The sequence below is a fragment of the Perissodus microlepis genome, chromosome 3 (genome assembly GCF_051167445.1).
Source record: "Perissodus microlepis isolate ML-2025 ecotype Zambia chromosome 3, ASM5116744v1, whole genome shotgun sequence".
Taxonomy (NCBI): Eukaryota; Metazoa; Chordata; class Actinopteri; order Cichliformes; family Cichlidae; genus Perissodus; species Perissodus microlepis.
Genome location: NC_140463.1, coordinates 369358 through 383995, shown reverse-complemented (window position 1 = coordinate 383995; position 14638 = coordinate 369358). Strand labels below are relative to the sequence as shown.

At 43.1% G+C, this 14638-nt stretch overlaps 1 protein-coding gene across 1 annotated transcript in view; it reads left to right on the top strand.

The window, feature by feature from the left end:
* The first annotated feature begins 4576 nt into the window (after positions 1 to 4576).
* LOC146389349 (disks large homolog 4-like) overlaps positions 4577 to 14638 on the top strand; it is a 33282-nt gene continuing 23220 nt past the window's right edge. The window contains exon 1 of the mRNA XM_084922923.1: positions 4577 to 4761. The gene's annotated coding sequence lies outside the window, so the exon portion shown is untranslated. The remainder of the gene's footprint in view (positions 4762 to 14638) is intronic.

Genomic DNA, 14638 nt, shown 5'->3' with positions numbered 1-14638 from the left:
TTTGCCATCCTCATCTTTCTGCATTAATGCTGCTCCAAGACCAGCATCACATGCATCAGTGTGAATGAAGAATGGACGCGAAAAATCTGGGAACCTGAGGACTGGTGCTGAGGTTATAGAATGTTTCAGAAAGTTCACAGCTGCCTGGCACTTGTCATCCCAGTGAAACTGCACGTCCTTTTTAGTGAGGGCAAAGAGTGGCTCTGCATGGCAGGCATAGTCCTGTACAAAGCGGCGATAGTAGCCAGTTAGGCCAAGGAACTGTCGCACCTGCTTTGTTGTGGTCGGCACTCTGAAGTCAGTCACAGCTCTCACCTTGTCAGGGTCAGGATGAATGCCAGCCGGCGTAACCCGATAACCAAGGAAGGTGAGTTCTGAAAGGCAGAATTGGCATTTGCTCAGCTTTAAAGAGAGGCCAGCGGACTGAAGCCTACCAAGGACCTCTTTTAGGTCAAGCAGGTGTTGCTCAAAGGTCGGTGATGCGACAACAATGTCATCTAGATACACCGCGCAGGACTTATAAATCAGGCCAGCTAGAACATTGTTCATAAGCCGCTGAAAAGTCGCAGGGGCGTTACACAGGCCGAAAGGAAGGACTCTGAACTGAAACAGGCCACAGTGCGTGATAAAAGCAGTCTTTGGTTTAGCTTCTTCAGCAATGGGGACCTGCCAGTAACCTCTAGCAAGGTCTAGTGTTGTGAGAAACTTCCCTCTCGACAGAAAGTCCAGCGATTCATCCACTCGCGGGAGTGGGTAAGAATCCTTCACGGTCAGCTGATTCAGACCACGGAAGTCAACACAGAACCGTGGTTCGCGGGGGGGTTTGTTCACAATGACCACGGGGGCTGCCCATGGTCCTGATGCAGGTTCGATGATGTTATCCTGTAGCATTTTTTCCACTTGCTCTTCTATGATTTGCTTTTTAGCTGGTGAGGTGCGGTATGGTGGCAAGTTAACAGGCTTTGCATCCCCAGTTACAATGACATGTTCTGCCAGAGAAGTGCGACCAAGGTGGCCATCAAACAGGTCACCGAAACTATTTAACAACTCCAACAGTTCTTCCCTCTCCTCAGAATCCAAGTTAGCTTCTCCAGCCTTATCATGGAGGGAGAGCTGCGGGGTGTTCTGCAGGGTCATAGTTCCACACTCAAGATCAGCTTCCACAAAGCCATTTTCACAGAGTTCATCAAGACATGGGGGGTTATCATCCATAATTACAGTTCTTGTTGGGACATGTATTGTTAGTGAAGTGCGAGTCATAAAGTCCATCCCAAGAACAAAGGGGGATGACAGGTCCTGCACTATCACAAACCGCTGATAGACTCGCTTGCCCATAAATCCAATGGTCAACCAGGTTATTCCCAATGGACTGCAGTTAGTGCCATTGGCCAGTCTTATGGGTGGAGAATCCCACGGATTCTTTAATGACTGAATTTTGTTCTTCTCAGACAACAGGTCTGCATTTACAGCTGAAAGGGATGCCCCTGTATCTAGTGTGGCATCCAGAGCTGCCCCATTAAAGTTCACTTTAACTCTGAGAGGGGTGTTCCACGATGCTTGCGAAGTTCCATCTTCAACGTGATTGAGCACTGGTGGCACACTTTGATCTGACAAAGGCGATGAGGGTTGAGTTATTGGCTGGGGGGAGGGTTGCCCCTGTGAAACACTCCCCCCCCCCTGAAGTTTCCCGGCCTCCTGCCAGCTGCTCTCGTCTCCCTGACAACGCCAGTTTCATCTGGATCCGCAGGCTGAGTTACTGGATGTTGGTCAGGAGACAGCGTTTGAGGAAGCTCCGGAGCCATCCTGGGAGAGTGTCGAGCTCCCTGAAAATCAGTGGAACAGTTAGGGCACGTACGAGATGTAACACCAGGCATGGCACATTTGAAACAGCGGGGTCCTCCCTCAGCTCTGTTTTTCGGCTGAGCTCGAGAAGGCTGTGAAAGGCTGGTGCCAAGAACAGAATGCAGCTCGTGGGCACGCAGCACTAGATCAATTACTGACCTTACAGGCGTTCCATACAGTGCTACTCTGTACTTCTCCACTGCGTGTTTACAGATGAGCTCAATTTGCTCCCGTTCAGATGGTGGGTTCCTCAGTCTCCTAAATTCACTGAGCACATGGGCAACAAACGTTGGCAGAGGCTCTTCGGGGTGCTGGAAACGGTCCAGGATGCCTCTCAAAATCTGCTCCTGGTTGTCAGCAGGCAAGAAGACAGTTCTGAAAAGTTCACAAAACTTAGCCCATGTAGATACATGAGGAATGAGCACATTAAACCACTTTCTTGGTTCCTTAGCTAGGAACTGTGGTAGCTCTCTGAGGATTTGGGCGTCTGTTAGGTCTAAGGAGGTTTTGTAAGCATTAACAGACTGTAGCCATTCTTCTGGGTGAAGACTGCCATCATTAGCGAACACATTAGGCTCCAATTTAGCTTGGTGCAATGCCGTAGCAAGGACTCTGGTTGTATTAATTAGCTCCAGCGAATCTGACTGGGATTGGGACAAGGCCCTGGCGGGCTGCGTGGGGCCAGGTGCTGAGATAGATTGCTCCGTTTCCCTGGTTGGTAGGCCTGGCACATATGGAGTAGAGGAGGCCTGAGGAAAAGCGTGAGTAATCTGGGCAGCTGGTACTTTTGGGACTGGTCTCTTTTGTTGAGTCCACTGCTCCAAAATATTCCTCTGGAGGTCCAAAGAGTCATGAAGGCACTGCTGAAGCATATCAACCTCTGCTTGCAGACTTTGCACTTTATGCCCAAGGTCAGCAGTACTATGTCTGGCAGTAAGTCGGTTGGGGTGTAACATAAAGTCTATATCATCACACATGTCAGTCAAGTCAGGCTGAGTAGCCATAATACACACTTATCAAAAACCCAAATCTATATAAGGTAGCAGTTGTGCTGAAATCAACTTCAGTTCTGGTCACACAAAAATATACAAAACATGTGAATTCTTAAGTTTAGCTACAAATGTTTTATCTGACTTTGAAACGTGGAGGTCGAAGGAGTAAACACCCCGGATCAAAAGCATTTAGGTGTAAAATAGAGCCAAACTTACGAGTAACTGTGTATGAGTAACACCTTTTCAAGTCAGATGCACTTAAAACAGCATCTCAATAAGAACAGTTAAGCCAGTGAGAATCAATAGTAAATCAGTTTGAAATATAGACAGTGGTTTTTTTTTTTGTTTTTTTTTTTAAATATACACTCACAACATCAGTTCGGCGATTTTCCAAAGGACTCCAAACTTGTCCAGTCCTGACACGACATAGAGCTGTGTCCCGTGATAAAGTTCCCACTTGCAGAGACCGTAAGAACGAAGCAAAGTCTGCAGCGTGAGCTCAGCTGGTGAGGAAGAAAAAATCCGGTGCGCTTCACTTCGCATACATGCAGTTCAGAAACTATGAAGAAGCGGCATCCGTCTCGCGTCCAAGTAGCGTGAATCCACGTTAATCCAAAAATGTCGCAGTAAAGGCGTTCAGCAGATAACGATAATACATCCCGAAAACAGCGCTGCGGCGGCTTCACTCGTTGCCGTGGAAACACACCTCCGTGATCCGGCGAATCTGACGTCCGCGTCGAGGCCAGCCTGGTCTGTTTCCGCGAAGTATGGCAGGCTACTACTAGATCTACTTTGCCGCGATGTACCTTTTAGTGTATCAATCATCAGCTGCTCGAAGATACTGCATACTGAGGTCCAAGAGAAGATGTTCGGGCGCCATTTTGTAACGTTGGGTTGTGTTGCGTGGTTAAGAGGCGGCGGCAAAACACCTAGCAGACTAGTCGGAAGAACACACACCCACACTGGTATCGGTAATCCACGGTGGTTCTTTAATACGCCTTCTTCAACAACCATATAAAAGCCCGGCTGAACGGCTGCGGCTCAACAACATAACGCCCAGCGTTCATACAACCCAAGCGTTGCAAACAAAACAACAAAAAGGTCTGTAGAAGAAAACATAAATCTGTCCCTCGTTAAGCACAAGCGTGCAGGCACGTGTCCTCATAATCCCAGAGAGAGAGAGCAGAGCAGTGGCACAAACTGATGACACCATCAACCCTCGACTTGGGTGTCTTAAAGGGACACCACACCATAGTGGCTGTTACACTGTGATTACCCCAGTCAGGGTGGGATCACCCACAGAAACCAGTCATGCCAGAGAAGCTCACAGTCACAGCTCAGCATCCACTGTGGTGGAGGTCAGTAACTACTGTATGCAGTGATGCTCTTATACCGGCCTTATACTGGCCATGGAGTTGTTCTCCAGCAGTGGCGTGTCCAGCGGGCCCCCCCCCCCCAACCAGACTGGCCACCCCAGGTGCCACCCCAAAGCTAAAACAATAAAATTCAATGAAATCTCAAATGTACGACTATGTTTTCACAGTGAAGCTCAGACATCCGAGTGTAAGTGAATGCACCATCGGCTTCTGCACATGTTAGCAAAGGAAGGAGAGCCGAGCATGAAAGAGGCACCAAGAAAACAATTTTTCGGCGAAAGATTAACAGGTTAACATCACTGGACTGGCCATCGGGCATACCGGGCCGATTATTTATTCATTTATTTATTTATTTATTTATTTGTAACGGCATGAACAATGAAAGGTGGTGGATTTTCCAGATGCTGGCCGATGTGTAAAAATAACTCAGTTGTTTGATGGTGGCTATGGCAGAGCTTCCACAGAGGCAACAGGTGGATGAGAGAAAGGGGAGGCAGGAGGAGAGACCCGAGGCGGCCGCCGGTCCGAGTGTCAGGTGAACTGAACTTCAGGTAAGAAGTTATGACCTGCAGTCTATCTGGGTCAGATATAAACCAAGTTTAGGTGCAGTTTATTTTCGTTGTGCTGAGTTTTTACCGTCAGTTACAATAACTCGTACTGCTACTAGCTAGCATGATGGAGTTTATATACAGCTGGGTGGTGCTGTGATGTTACTGATAGTGAACTTTATTTTATTCATAAGGTTAGTTAGTAGAGTTTCCAACCGTCCCCTAAAAAATGGAATCGTCTCGTATTCAGAGAAAATATTACTCGTTTCGTGTTGAGGTGAAAAGGAACACAGTTTGTCCCGGACTTCAGCTAGAATGGAAAAAAACACAAAGCTGGAGTTATTCTGTGTCGTTACGCTGCACAGCGGGGTCTTCTTCTCTACCCATCTCTCTTCTGTTGCTACTTCAATCATGAAGCTTTAAGCTTGATCAGCTGTTGTTAGAATTTATTTAATATTACTTTCTAGTATCAGCTGATGTTTGCTGGAGCCACAGCTGTAAAGCTGCTGGTCATGATGTCGTTTGGATATGTGGTGAGAGGGAAACATGAAGATGAAACCAGGAGATGTCCTTACTGAATCATCAGAGCTGAACAGGTGATGGAGAAACAGGTTTACCTTTTAGGTGACATGGATGAGTTGAAGTTATGAACTGTTTCTGAGAGACAAATAACACCAGGATCCTTTTCTAAGTAGCTGACAGCTGGTAACTGTGCAGGGGCGGGTCTAGCAAAGTGTTGCCAGGGGGGCAGGTAGGGCATTAACAGGGAGAGGGGGGCACAAAGAAATACTTTCTTATTCTCATTTAAAATGTCTGGCTTTTAATAAATAATTATCTGAATCTTAAAAACCAAAGTTTTTATCTGATGTAAAATGTATAGAAATCACACATATACCAACAAGACTGTACATCACTGTCACAACAGCGTTCCTTTTCATTCAAAGGCTTTATGGCTTTAATACCTGGGGGGCCGGTCTCTAGTCAAAATGCCCGGGCTGTGTTTTTGTCCCAGTCCAGCACGACACGCAGTGAGTTAATCTGAGAGGGTGCATCAAAAAATAAATGGCCACGCCAGCGGTGCACATCGCAAATCAGCTCGCATAGACACATTAGTTGTGCCGCTTCTTAATGACGGTATCTTAGCTAACAACCCCAACTACCAGATTCAACTTGTAATTGGCTAAAAATAACTTAGCCTACTGGTGAGAGGGACGTTGTTAGCTTTCCACATTCTGACACTTCAAAAGCTTCAGGAGCTGTCCACTCAGCGCAGCATCAGCACCACGGAAATACACGGATACATCCGTAGACTCGAGACAGAATTCACAATGCATTTTTGGGACTTTCAGGTGTTTGGACCAATGTTTTATTTTCTGATCAAACCAGAAATCTTTAATGAGCAGCTGGATTTGTCTCACATTAACTAGCTGAGTTAATGCCAGTTAATGCAACATCGAAGCAGCTGGAATCCACAGCTGTGCGTGTTCATGGAGCTGCATGTTCACCTGCTGGACGTCACTACCTGACAGGTTTAACTGTCTTCAGAACATTGCAGAGGCCTTATTGACAGTGTTTGGCTCTACATATCTGTGTGAGCAGATTTTCTCACATGAGTCCTCAGGTAGCCTCTGAATGCTGGACACTCGGAGACCTGTGTCTCTGAGTGGGAGCCCAGAGATCACATTAACATGTGTATCTCTGTATTAACAAACATGCCATATTGGCCCAGTTTATTTTTCTTATCATTGTTGTGAGGAGACCATAAACAGCATTTGTATTTTCTGTTGTTAAGTTCTTGTTATTGATAAAAAGTGTCTTTTTGTTGTTGTTTCAAAATAGCTGATAACTATTCGCTGATAGCTGCAAACATCTGTGAACAAATATAATCCTATAAAGTGGTTCTATATAGTGTGTAACTGTTCATATAGAGCGTTATTAAATTTATTGCTAATGCAATCATATGGCACACTGACTTCTGAGGAAAGTTTAGATGGGACTGGTCATCAGAAAGGTTGCCGACCCCTGGGCTAGACAGTGATCGTGATTGAATTGAATTTGAATTGAATTGAAATTTTTATTTCAGTCAACAACAACAGATTATAATTTTACATAAAAGTACTCAAACAGAAACCGAAAAAGGAATAGGCTGAAGCCTTATGGCTTATACTTATCCTATCCCTTACCCCCATAGAAATAATTAAATCCTTAACCAAGAAAATAAATAGCATTGATAAATAAGTTGTATAACAGTTTGAAAAGAAATCAATGATAAATCAAGAAATTAAATCAACACAAAAAAATTTTAACAAACCAAATTTCTATAACCTTGTATAATACTAATTTTTAAAATCTTCCTGAAGAATGACAAAGAAAAACACATCTTCAGTTCATCATTAAGTCCATTCCATAATTTCACTCCCAAAACTGACACACATCTATACTTAACATTGGTTCTCACTTTAGGCATTTCAAACTTATAAGACCCCCTCAAATCATATTTTCCATCTCTTAGTTGAAACATACTTAAAATACAAATTGGAACATTCTTTTTCATCACACGATATATCATTTCTAAAGTTTTAGAATATATAATGTCCATGAATTTTAACATAGATGATCCTACAAAAAACTGGTTGGTGGACTCCCTATATCCAACTTTATTTATTATTCTAATAGCTCTTTTTTGCAATTTAAATATTGAATCCAAATATGTTTTGTATGTGTTCCCCCAAATTTCTGCACAGTAGGTCATATAAGGCAAACTAAGGGAAGTATACAATAAATAAAGGCAGTTCTTATTCAAAAAATCTGTTGTTTTATAAAGAATAGAAATAGACTTGGATAATTTTCGTTTCACATGTTCTATGTGGGGCTTCCAACAAAGTTTATCATCAATAATTACTCCTAAAAATTTTGTCTCATATACTCTTTCAATTTCAACATTATTTAAATTCAATTTTACTTTAATATTACTTTTACTACCTCCAAATAACATAAATTTTGTTTTACTTTCATTCAATGATAGTTTATTAAATACAAACCATCTATTTAACTTCATGAGTTCTGTTTCCACTGTTTTCAGTAATTTCTTTATGTCTTTTCCAGAGCAAAATAAGTTTGTATCATCAGCAAACATCACATATTTTAAAGTATCACTGGCTGTACAAATATCATTTATATAAAGTAAAAATAACTTAGGTCCCAAAACAGATCCTTGCGGAACTCCACAAGTTACTTTTCTAAGTTTAGATTTCATGTTATTAATACTCACATATTGGAACCTATTATTCAAGTAACTATTTAACCAAAATTGTACAACACCTCTTAAACCATACCTTTCACACTTCTGTAAAAGTAAAGAATGATCTATCGTATCAAAGGCTTTACGTAAATCAATGAACACACCTATTCCAAACTGTTTTTCATCCACAGCCGTTGCAATATTTTCAATAAATTCCATCACAGCTAGAGATGTTGAGCGATTTCTTCTGAACCCATACTGATGATCATTCAATAAATCATATTTATCAATAAAAGAATCTAGTTTGTTTGCAAATAGTTTTTCAAGAATCTTTGAAAACTGAGGCAGTAAAGATACCGGTCTATAGTTTGACACAATCTGTTTATCACCAGTTTTATATAGTGGGATCACTTTGGCAATTTTCATTTTATCTGGAAAAATTCCAGTTTGAAATGATTTGTTACAAATATATGTTAACGGCTGAAGGACACTATGAAGAACTTCTTTAATTAACGACATGTCACGGTCATCACAATCCATGGATTTTTTACTCTTGAATTTACTCACCACTTCTACAATGTCACTCTCACAGACTCCACCAAGAAACATTGAGTTACATTTACAAGAAGTAGAATCTACTTTATCATCATTTCCTCCTGGTACAGAAATCTCTTTTGCCAAGTTGGGACCTACATTAACAAAGTAATCATTAAATTCATTAACTATGCTCTCAGTATTCTCAATCACTACATTACCTCTTGTTACGATACGTGTTGGAGAACATATATTATGTTGATTTTTTATTATCCTATTTAATACACTCCAGGTAGCCTTAATATTACTTTTATGATTTTGAAGCAGCTGTTCATAATATCTTTTCTTTTCATATCGCATAATAAATGTTAATTTATTTCGATATTTCTTATATTTGTCTTCATTTTCCTTTGTTCTATGTGTCAAAAAAATCCTGTATAACCTATTTTTCTTTTTACAGGCTCTTTCCAGACCTTGTGTAAACCATGGTTTTTTCTTTTTATAATTTTTAGAAAACTTTTTAATTGGACAATGGCTGTCATAGATTGACAAAAATATATCCAAAAACGCATTGTATGCATCATTAGTGTCTTCCACATAAACTTTTTGCCAGTCATAATTTTCTAAGTCTGTTTTAAAAGCCGCAATTTGTTCTGGTGTTTTTATTCTACCACTGTAATCCATTTGCTTTTCCTCTTGAAAATGAAGTTGATTGTTCATTTCAAACACTGAAAAGACAGGCAAGTGATCACTTACATCTGTGACTAACAGTCCACTTATGTATCTTGCCGTTTATCTTATTGACAAAAATATTGTCGATCAAAGTGGCACTATCCATCATTATTCTGCTCGGCTTTAGAATCAACGGATGGAATCCAAAACTAAACATTGTATCAATAAATTCTGAAGTCTTATTATGGTCATTTGCCTTCAATAGATCAATGTTAAAATCACCACAAAAAAAAGTCACCTTCTCCTTGTGTTTTTCCAATATTACAGAAATTTCTTTAGTAAACTGATCTATACAGGATGCAGGTGTACGATAAATGCAGCTAACTAATATGTTTTTCGATCTTTCAACCTGAATTTCAATGGTTAAACATTCCATCAAGTTATCAATCACAGCAGTCATATTGTTAACAACTTTGATTACCGTCCGCGGGAGCGCACGCAGCTGGCAAATGCTGTAGCATCCAGATTACTTACAGCTACTTCCGTGAAACTGAACTATGATGTGAAGACAGCTGTGGTGGGGCGTGGTCTGCGGTGCCGTGCGGACGCACCTGCACGGCATCCGCAATCATGCCCGCCGTGTTAAAACGGGGACTCAGGGGTTGGTGTGGGGGTGGTGGTGTGATGAAAATATTAAATAAAGATGGCGCAAAACATGGATCTGTGGTCCCGTCGTGCCTTAATTCCACCACAACAGCTTCAACCGTCTGTTGGTTGAAAAATAGTAACAGACCGCATTTTCTTGTTAGTAACGGTAACGGCGTTGTAACGATAGAAATAGTAATCAGTTATATAACACCGTTATTCCCATCACTGGTAATAAGTAGAATGAAATTAAGTGCCGTCCCTGCGGTGTCAAGAGAAAAGGTTAAATATAATTGGAAAAAGAATAATATAAAAAAGGAGGCCATTTATGTGAAAAGGGAAAGACCATCTCTGAATGCTGTCCCCAGAGACTGAAACACTGGGGGGCTGAGCTTTCGCTGTTGTGGCCCCCAAATCATGGAATAAGCTGCCCCTCCATATTAGGCTGGCCCCAACACTTGAAATTTTTAAATCACTTTTAAAAACGTTTTATCTTTTACATTTTTTTTTCATTTATGTGTTTATTTTATTGCTATTTAACTTTCTTTGTCTGTTTAATGTATGTTTTTTTTTTTTAACTTTTATCTCTGTTTTTTACTGGAAAGCACTTTGGTCAACCATGTTTTTAAATCGCTCTATAAATAAAGTTGGATTAGATTCATACGGGTAAACTGCTGTAGATCTGCCACTTGACATCTGACATGATTATACCCTGTAAGCGCGTTAAAGTGTACGCTAACAATAAGCCGTGGGTCACCAAAAGCATCAAATCTGACACGGTTTTGTAAACGGACTCAGGCGCAGACCAGGAGACCTTTGCAGAAACTGATAGTGCGTTTATTTACAGTGGTGTCACCGGGTGAATATATATACAAGGTGCTCGGGGAAGGGGTCCGGGGCTCCAGGGTGCGAGGGGAAGGGAAAGGGTCCAAAACCACACTCCGCTCTCTCAGCCAACAATCCCACTCCTTTTCCTCCAGTCGCTCCTCTCGCTCACTCGGGGGTACAGGGACGGGTCCGGGGGGAATCTACGCACGCACACACAGAAAAATCCAATTAGCTCTAGATCACAGGGAAACTCACAGACTTAGGCAGATTGCTGAAGCACTAACACGGGTGGCTCAACGTTCCAGCGACGAGTAGTGTAGGTCTGCCATCTGATTGCAGTAAACAGCGACAGGTGTGATGATGAGCACAGGTGCGTGGGCCAGGGGCGGAGCCCCCAGTGAGCACCGCCGCAGCAGGGGAAAGAGGGAGAGAGAGAACAAAAACAAACACATGTTGCCTAACGCGGAATCAGCCGGTGCGGCACGGGCACCGTGACAAAATCCTGTTTAAGGAAAAAGAGACAGGCATTTAAAGAGGGGGCTGTTAATGATTTTCAGACAGCTACCAAAGAACTGAAAATCAAGATCTTGAAAGCAAAACAGAGCTACAAAAACCTTCTTGAAAGCAAATTTGCTGCAAAAAATTTTGGGTCTGCCTGGACTTGTATGAAAACCATAGCAGGGTTTCAAAATCCCCAGAGCAGTAATCAGGTCATTTTAGATGGTTTTAATTCAGACAGAGATTCAGTCAATGCTTTAAATATGTTTTATGCTCATTTTAGTTCCTCTGACTTTAGCGAGGATATTTTGGAACTGAAACAAACTGAGAGATCATTGAACTCAGCGATGTCCAAAAGGCCTTTCATACAGTTAATGTGAACAAGAGCCAGGGTCCTGATTACATTAGTGGCCGCCTATATAAGTCACTTAGACAACCTAAAAATGTTATTGTTTGGCTTTTTTCAGTGTTTTGTTTGTTCGTGAGTAAATCGGTTTGGCTGAGATTAAAGTTATTAGATTAGATAAAATAAAACTTTATTAATCCCCCGGGTGGTTTTCACACAGCTGAATAAACGCCAAACAGAAAACTGATTAAACAGAAGTGTGAGACGGTCGAGAGTTTACGCCAGTGTCCTGTTATATTTTAGATAGCAAGGAGCAGACGGCCGAGTTTATTAAACTCCACCGACACAGCGGTGACGCTAATCAGAAGGCTAGACCGTCCAATTTCACGCCGCTCATTTCCGGTCTACCCGGCCTTCTGAGGACCCAGCCCACATAGACCGTGAAGGCCGGGTCCTCAGGAGGATGCAGCCCATGAATTTGGACACCCCTAGTGACTGTGACTACAGAAATTTAAACGTGCACAGTTCAGACCACTGATAGGGTCTCTGACTGTTAACGACAGCATGATGAAAACCGTCTGCAGGCTAGGACTGGTGGTTCCATCATGTAATGTAAGGAAAACAGGGGCCTGGGGCCCCTGAAAACAGACTGCAGCCGAGGCCCTGAAGCACCCGCCTACATTAGAGCCTCAGTTCCACTGGGATCTACTGGACTGGACTCGGTTTTTAGGGTCGTCTATCAGGTCACAGTTCCTGGTACCAGGTACTTTTTCTGTACCTACTGGGCGGGGCCAAAAATGTGACATCAACAGATTGCATGACACCGATTGGCTGGTCAGTGACATCAGCGGATGAGTCGTGACTCCGGCACAGGAATCAAACCCGGCATTTTAAAATCCCACCGTGAGCGAAACCACCGCACACAAACCATCACCGCGGTCCAATGACAGCGTGCACACGTCTACCACTGTTGAACACATCAAGTGCTCCATTGTTGTTTTGTGTCACACACATGACATCACAGGACTCGTGCCGTGTTGCTATAACGACCCTGACGTTGGGTTTGTTTGTGGTATGACAAACATTTTAAATAGTGACATAAACAGACTTTCAAAGAAGTGACTGAGGTGGGACTCAACTGTAACAAAAACCAACCGTAACCAAGTAAAGTCAAGTAGAACCGAGTAGAGTACAGTAGAGCAGGTGCTAGTTAGCTAGCTAGCTTAGGTGGTGGGTTCATGGAGGTCCTGATCCCTTCACTCTGGTCCTTCTCAGGCTCCAGCTGTGTTAAAGGCCTCCATCAGTGTGACATGGGTGGAGGTTAGGTGGAAGTTGCAGATCAGTGGGTGAAGATGCTTCAGCTCTCTGAGCTGTCAGGATACAGATGTTGTGCTCCTGTATCCAGCTGTGTCAGCAGGAAACAGCGAGTGTTATATTAAGGTTTAACAAAAAGTGGGCTGTTTATTTGGCTGATGGGAAAAAAACCACAAAACAAAGACAAAGCAAACTGGGACAAAACTAAACTGGGAGCAGCTAAGACTAACCATGAAAACTATGACACAAGAACATGAGCATGAATCTGAGCAGGAGCACAAAAAAACCCAAGACCTGACGTGACATGAAGCAACACAAACAGATGACCCGACACTGAACGACTTAAATATACAGCAGGGTAATGAGGGAAGTGGAAACAGCTGACACAAATGAACATCACGCCACATGGGAAGCTAAACACACTGAACATGGAACATCAGTTTTCCTGTAGACTCCTGGTGGAGCAAAGGTCTGCAACAACACCATGACTCTGTTCAGGGCCGCTCTCTGCAGCTGGGTCCACGTCATTGTGGCGGCCTTCGAACATGGAACATAGGACTTTCAAAATAAAACAGGAAACATGGAGGGACATGAACTCGGACAAGAAAGCTTGACACAAGAGAGAGGGAGCAAGAGAGGGACACGGGTGATAACACAAACTGGACTAAAACTCAACTAAGTCCTAACTAATAATAACAACACAAGAACATATTTCCAAGAAATCACAAACCCCGCCCCCTGACAGGGAGGCCATGTTGGCTCAGTGTGAGTGTGATGTGCTCCAAATACAATACAGCTGATAAATTTACCAGCTGCTGCCTGTGGAGCTTTGATCAAGCATCCAACATCCTGCAGTTATTTTTATCTGCTTTAAAGCTTTTATTAGCTCCTATTTTTATTACAGTGTGCAGATTAAAGGACGTCCAACCCTCAGACACGTTTTCTAACACACAGTTTACTGTCAGAGAAGCTGCTCCAGCTGTTTCCTGTTTGGATCATCTGAAGGTGTCACAAACAGAGACGCTGTTACAGTGTATCTGTCTCTGCTCCAGCTGTTAGCAGCTGTTTCAGTAACCGCTTTGCATTTCATAAAGAATGACTGAAAACTAACAGCTCACCTGTACACACACCTGCAGGAGCTCTGACCCCTGTTTACAGCTCTGTGTGTGTGTTGATGGTCAGAGCTGTGTGTGGGCGGGTCTAGGATCACGTGACCCTGAACCCTCCCTCATATCTGCAGCACATGGCCGCCCCTCACTGAGCCTGGCCCTTCTGGAGGTGTTTGGCTGGGTGTAGAGCAGCCTGATGGAGGCTGAGGTGTGTATATGGTTTGAATACATCAGGTGTAGCTAGCACAGCGCCTGCTGACAGCTTTAAATGGCACTGATGGAGCTGCACATGTGTGGCTGTCAGTGATGTCATGATGATGTCATGAGAATCATGATGTCAGGTGTGCTTCAGGACATGAAGGACGGAGGACATGCTGGGCGGTGTGTGTGTGTCCTTCTGTGATAAACTGTGTAAGTGTGAGGTAGAGTGTGTGTACAGCGTGAACAGCTGGCATGGACTGATAGGCTCCGCCCCCAGCTACCCTCACCTGGACAAACGAAGAAGGCGGGTGGATGATGATGGACGAGGTGTGAAGGGTTTGGTCACATGACTCAGTGAGGTGTGTGTTTAATGAGTGGAGAGAGCGCCGCAGCAGGAAGTGATGTAATAACCGTATCTCCAAGCTCTCATGAGTGCTTGGAGCAGATGATATGAGAGTTGGTTGCTATAGCTACGGCTACAGTTGCCTAGGT